The sequence below is a fragment of the Oryctolagus cuniculus genome, chromosome 6 (assembly GCF_051225735.1).
Source record: "Oryctolagus cuniculus isolate XC-2025 breed Fujian yellow rabbit chromosome 6, ASM5122573v1, whole genome shotgun sequence".
NCBI classification, from domain to species: domain Eukaryota; kingdom Metazoa; phylum Chordata; class Mammalia; order Lagomorpha; family Leporidae; genus Oryctolagus; species Oryctolagus cuniculus.
In genome coordinates, this window is record NC_142872.1 from 81,716,812 (window position 1) to 81,723,965 (window position 7,154).

Genomic DNA, 7,154 nt, shown 5'->3' on the forward strand with positions numbered 1-7,154 from the left:
GGAGATAGTGAGGGGAGAGATAGTGGCTCCAACTGCCACTCAGACTCTCTGGAGAGATAAGTGTAGGTTACCCCCTCCTCCCAGGGCTCAAACCCTAGCAGGATTTCAAAGGGAATCCCCAGCAGACCAAGGTGCCCCATTCGTCCCTACAATCCTCCATTGTGACTCGCTGAACAAGGACCTGTTGTTTCCCCTGAATGTGCACTCAGGGGAGCTCTGCTGTGAGAAAACCCAGTCAGTGCTGTGGCGTAGCCGGGTAAAGCCGCCATCTGCAGTGCCGGCATCCCATATGGGTGGTGGTTCAAGATCCGGCTGCTCCACTTCCTATCCAGCTCTCTGCTGTGGTCTGGGAAACCAGTAGAAGATGGCCCAAGTCTTTGGGCCCCTGCACCCATGTGGGAGACCCAGAAGAAGCTCCTGGCTTCTGGCTCCTGCCTTCGGATAGGCCCAGCCCCAGCCATTGCACCCATTTGGGGAGTCAACCAGCAGATGGAAGGCTTCTCTCTCTCTCTCTCTGTCTCTCTCTCTACCTCTCTGTAACTCTGTCTTCCAAATAAATAAATTAATTTAAAAAAAAAAAGGTTTTAAAAAAGAGATATGAGAAAACCTCCACACAGCACAGGCGAGGGCAGTGGCTTTGCAGGAGGGCTTGGGGACACAGCCTTCCGTGGTCCCTGCTGAGGACAAGCAGCCGGTCCCAGCTTGTTCTCTTGTGCTAGAGCTTGTGAGCAAGTTGCCGCAGCTCTCAATTGCTGTTTTCCGACAGAGTGCGTTCATCCCAGAGCCCCAGGGCCCCTTGGAATGACTGTTTACACCCTTGTCGTTTTCCAAGTGCCTGCTCTGCAATGAAGCTTGGTTAAAAAGGATTTTCTCCCTCGATAGGATTATATTTTGTCATTGTTTGTTTTTATATATTAAAATCCCTATGATACTATTTTCAATTGCTATGAAGACGTCAAAGCTTTGTCAAACCCATCAATGGGTGTCATTACTTCCTTTATTGCTGCTGATGATAATCCTAGACCACCCCAGGCACTCATGCTGAGTGGCCCAGAAAAGCTCCCCAGGCTGCTGCTGGTTTTCTTCTATGTTGATTATTAATCTGCTTTTTTGTTTCTTGCCAGTGGTTTGCACTCTTAGTTATTTATGTCACACTGAGCCACAATCCTGGCACGGGCTTCTCTAGGCTTTGCCTTACAGGAGGTTTCTGTGTGGATTTTTTTTTTTCTCCTCAATTCCTATTTATTTTGCTCCCCTTTCTGTCCATCTGTATCTATTTCTGGGCCCACTCTCTGAGCCCCTAGAACACTGCCTCTATGACTCACCCAGAAGTCACAGAAAGCCCTGGAAGCCAGAGCTCCGAGCCAGCAAGGCTCTGTGTCCTTGTGGGTCTCTCTAGGATTCTCTCATCAGTCACTTGTAGGTCCCCAGCAAGAGGCAGTTTACCCGCTGTGGCATAGCGGGTAAAGCCGCTGCCCGTAGTGCCAGCATCCCATATGGGTGCCATTTCGAGTCCCTGCAGCTCCACTTCCGATCCAGCTCTCTGCTATGGCCTGGGAAAGCAGTAGACGATGGCTCAAGTCCTTGGTCCCCAACACCCACATGAGAGACCTGGAGGAAGCTTCTGGCTCCTGGCTTCAGATCAGCACAGCTCCAGCTGTTGCAGCCATTTGGGGAGTGAACCAGCAGATAGAAGACTTTCTCTCTCTCTCTCTCTCTCTCTCTGCCTCTGTATAACTTTGCCTTTCAAATAAATAAAATAAATATTTTTAAAAATAAAAATAAATAAGTATTCCCAAAGGAGCCCACACAAATGAATGCCCACGGTTTACTTAGCAGAAAGAGCAGCCTGGCATTTATAAAATAGGAGGGCAACAAAAGAAGAAACCTCAGTGTTTAAGGAATAACTACAGTCTGAGAAAAACAGGTTTCTGATGGTGTTGTTGACACAACGCAACCTCTACTCCCAGAGATGAAAGATGGGGTGTTGAGGGGGTGGTGCAGGGGGAGACCCAGGGTCTCTACCCCAACTCCTCACAGCCACGCTGTCCTGACAGGCAGCAGCAGCCATGTGTGTTGTGGAACACTGGAAATGAGGCTGTCGAAGGAGAAAACACACACCTGATTTTGAGGACTTCATGTAAAAAAATGCAAATATATTTATAATTACTTGAAAGGCAGAGAAACAGAGACTGAGAGAGAGACTTCCCATCCTCTTGTTCACTCTCCAAATGCCTAGCAACTGGGAACTCAATCCAGGTCTCCCATGTGGGTGGCAGGGACCCAAATACTTGAGCCTTCACCTACTGCCTCCCAGGCTGTATATTAGCAGGAAATAAGATTTGGGACTGGAGCCAAGTATGGAATCCAGACACTCCCACATGGTATGTCCATGTCCCAGATGGTTAAGCACTGTGCCAAAGTCCACCCCATAAAATATAATAATAATTCTTATTATTCATATTATAATATTATTATAAATACTCCATGTTTAATGATGATATTTTGGATGCTTGGGGTAAACATAAATTAATTTTACCTGCTTCTTTTTCTTTCAACACAGCTATTAGAACATTAAAAATGACATATAGGGCCAGCATGATATTTCTGCTGGCTGTTGCTATTCAAACAATGAACTTAACTCCTGCCTGACAGGTGTCTTCTCTGGGGGACTTGTCATCTTCTCCTCCTCCTCCTCCTCCTTCTTCTTTTCTTCTTCTTCCTCCTCCTCCTCCTCTTCTTCTACTTCTTCCTCTTCTCCTTTTAAGTCATATTTATTTACTTGAAAGGCAGAGCTACAGAGAGAAGGAGAGACAGAGAAAAACAGACCTTCCATCTGCTGGTTCAGTTCCCAAATGTCCACAACAAGCAGGACTGAAGCCTGAAACTCTATCCTCTCGCCCAAGCACTTGGGCCTTCCTCTACTGCTTTCCCAGGCACATTAGCAGGGAGCTGGATCAGAAGCGGGGCAGCTGGGATTGAACTGGCACTCCAACCAGCACTCATAAGGATGCCACCTGCAATGGTGGCTACTTGTTCTGCTGCACCACAACGTCAGCTCCATTGCCTATTTCCTTGAGCCACAGGGACAAAATTTCTCTGTATCCTCTGCCTCCCACAGCCCTCTCATTCTTTCCTGCTCTACAGCCTGAAACAATCACTTCATCCACAGCTAATTAGATGGACCAGTGAAATCAGGCCCTTCAGATATGATGCCATCTGCATACTGGAGAATACAGGCCAACTTCATCATTCAAAGATCTCCAAAGCCCTATCACGAGACTTATAATCTCTTCCCCACCACACTTTTCCATAGAAAATGTAACACTCAAGATGGTGTTCGTTGCTGAGCAGTGAGGAACACCCATCCTACATCTGCAGCCTGTGCCTGTTGCCAGATCTATGTGTAAAAATCAGTCACACGCTACAGACTTCTTTTAACAGGTGGAGGCTGCAGCCTGCCCAAGTCACAGAGATGGGGAGCCATGCTGAGCTCCAGAAAAAGGGGCTTGGTTCTGCTCTCGTCTGGATTTCTATCAAATTCACATTTTTTTGGTGCCTATAAAGAGAGAAAATTAGCTCTGCATTCTTTGGGTGTCTACAGGGAAGAATCCTTTTACTATGACTTGCCCGTGGGACAAGACATTCCCTAGATTTTGGTGGGGGAGAAGGTAGCCTGAGAGACAGGGAGAGCAGCCACAAGCCCATAGAATGAGTTTAAATGATGCTGAACATCCCTAGGGTCCCCAAATCTGATGAGCGGAATAAATGTTTAACATCTCATTCACCTTTAGACCTGGTATAAAGACAGCCATAGATTTGTGACAGTGGTGTAGTCGTGTGCAAGGCTGTAGGAAGCTAGATTTACAGTGCCCACTGCTAGCACGGAGCCCTGTGAAGCAGTCCCTGACCACAGCAGTGGGAGGAAATGGGCAGCAACACCCGAATGCCGATGGCTCCTGATGACCATTCTCCTGTGTCCTTGCGGCCCACAGTGTCACTTCCGGAATGCAGCCTCCAGCAAACCATGCATTGTGGCCCTGGGAGAGGCTCCAGTGGAGCGCATGTGGAGAGCGCCACAAATCAGGCCTAACCTCGCCCAGATGCAGGCTAACAGACTGGGGAAACCCTTCTTAGTGCTTTGGGGAATGGGGAGCCCAGGGACCCTGAGTGTGGCTGCAGTGAATAAGAGAGGCCTTGCTGCCAGTCCTCTGACGCCCCATCCATCATGGAGACACATTGTCTCGCTGTCTGTTTTCAGTCACCAGAGGGCTAAAGCTTTTCCCAAAACAGTATTTCAAAGAGTAGTGTCTGCGTTCACAGTTGGGTGAGCAGAGATGGGCTGGGGATGTTTGGATAAGGCCCACAGCACACAGTAGAGAACTGCTTAGCTTTCCAAAGGCTTGAAAAAAGTGAAGGCTCGCAGATCTTTTCAAACCTTCAACTCAGGTATAAAGTTCCATTAAAAAACACTTAAAAGGCCAGTGTGGCCTTTGTGACAAAAACTACACAGACCAGTGTGACAGCTGATCCATCTCCTCTCACTGGTGAAGTCGCCAAGGGCTCTTGGGGTTACAATCCCTTGTTGTTGACCTCACATGTGATGCAAAGGAAAGCAATGCAAGAGTAAGTCATATATACGAACATACTAAGGAGCTGCATTCTAGAATCATCTGGCTGTCAAATTTGGGATAATGTTTCGTCCCCTCCTCCTTTCTTCCACCTTCCCTTCCTTCCTTTCTGAACCTGCCCCTGTCTTGCCAGTGCCGTGCGTACTTGCATAGTCTGCCTATGAATCAGCCAGCTGTGGTGTCACCTTCAAGCACACCTGCAAACTTAAACTTCCTGAATAGTTGTTGTGATTCTATCTGCCGTGAATGTATCTGAGGTGAGAGTCATGTACCCACACCCCTCACCTCACCTCACCTTCAACTTCACTAATCAGTTGATGTGACCCCTGGTATCACTTAGGGTGGTTCCATGATCCCATGTTAGCTCTGGTAGCTTCTTTACACATCCCAACCCATCATCACCTCTCAGCAGTCACAGGCCAGGGAGCTCACAACCACTGGAGCACTTCGGGGTGCCCCTCCGTTCCCCACTTCCCCCTCAGCTCATGACCATCCTCGGGACCACCAGAGATGAATGACGCTCTGCCCCCAGCCCGTTCCCTTCCTCCTCCTCTCAGCCCCAGAACTGCTGTCAGCACAGCAGTCCCTGCCCCCAGCACCTGCTGTGAATAGAACATGGTTCCTGAACTCATACAGACGTTTAATCCCCAATGTCTCGAGTTAATGATACTAACAGGGTAGAAACTTAACCTTATTACGGTGTTTAGGAGGTAGGGCGTAGTGGAGGTCTTTAGGTAATTGAAGCAGTGTCTTTGGAAGTTTTTGTGAGGAAGGTTGAGTCAGGCCCAGCCATTCTCTCTCCTTGCGGCTCATCTGCAACCCTTCCTCCACACAAACACACACGCACGCTCTGTCATTACCAGCCTCACCAGAAACCAGTGTGAGGCTATCCAATCTTGGACTGTGAGCCTCCAAAACTGTGAGCTGAAATACATTCCCTTCCTTCATAAGTAGCGTAAGTATTTCTTTGGGGTACTAGAAAGCTGGCTGAAACAGCATCTGGTCTTTACTGTGATTCTGTTCTGTAACCCATGACAGAAATTCTACTCCATCCCATGTGAATGTCATAATCAGATTTCCCAGGAAGTCCTAATGTAAAATTTTCTGTTTGTCAGATCATAACTCCCATTTGAGATCTTATGGTTACTTGTCCAGTACTGAAAACAACAAAAAGATGCTTTTTGTGCCTGTAAGAATAATTCTGAATTTGTGCTTTGTAGAGACTGAGTAGATGTTATGGAATGAAAGAAGGTGGGAGAAACAGGATTAAATGTTTTAGATTTTTAAGATTTATTTTATTTATTTAAAAGGAAGAGTTACACACACACACACACAGAGAGAGAGAGAGAGAGAGAGTGAGAGAGAAATAGAGAAAGAGAAGTCTTCCATCCATTGATCCATTGGCTCACTCCCCAGATGGCCATGACAACCAGGACTGGGCCAGGCTGAAGCCAGGAGCTAGGATCCAGTAACTTCTTCTGGGTCTCCCACATGGGTATAAGGACCCAAGCACTTGGGCCATCCTCCACTGCTTTCCCAGGAGCTAGCTTGGAATTGGGAAGCAGTTACTCGAACAGGCGCCCATATGAGATGCTGCTGCAGCAGGTGATGGCTTATCCTGCTATATCACAGTGCTGGCCCCCAGACTTAAGGTGTTTTGATTTTACATTGACGTCTCATACTTGCCAGAGAATCTTGAGACAGTGGTAGGCTTTAACGTAAGCAAAAACACAAGCAAAAAACACCAAACTGTCCACCACCTAGAGGGGACAGAAATTTTGATCAGATGCATCCAGGAAACAACACAAAAGGGAATAACAAGACCTTTTCTTTCCCTCACTAATATAGTCGCTATATTGCACAACTCCTATATAGCACTTGCCATGTGCTAGAATGTTCTGGACCCTTGGGCAATGCACATTGAATAGCATTTTGTTTCTTTTAGCTCTCCTGAAACCCAGTGTAGCAAGGAAGGTGGGTACAACTCTAAATCATTCTCTCTCTTGTATTTCTTGTCTTGTTTTTTTTTTCCCAAAAAATCTTAAACTTAGAGAAAAATTGTGAGTGTGATAACAAAGGCTTTTTTCCTTCCATCTATTGGCACTAAGTTGCTAACCTGTTATTCCATGGTGTTAACCTTTTCCTTTTTGCTCTGTATTCTGAGGCTTTGACCCTTGAGGCCTTGTGACACAGAGGGCTGCCCCTCCTAAGGTTTGCCAGTTCCTAGAGACAGCAAACAGCTCCTGTGGGAGCTCACTTTTCACAGGCAAATCAATCTAGAGCCCACACCGGGATGGCCACTCTCCCTGTACTAATCACAGCAGGCCAGGTACCAGATGCCCAAGAACAGCCCCTGTGTCCCAAAGTCTGCAAAATTGCTTTGAATCAGCCCGTCCTAAGCCTCCTTACCTTCCCAACTCTTCCCATAGAAACCACATAGAAAGCTCTCATCCACATTCCCCCATTGCCCTCTCTGCCTCCCTGTGGCTTCCCCCTTTAGCCTCCTCATCCCTTTTCATGGTG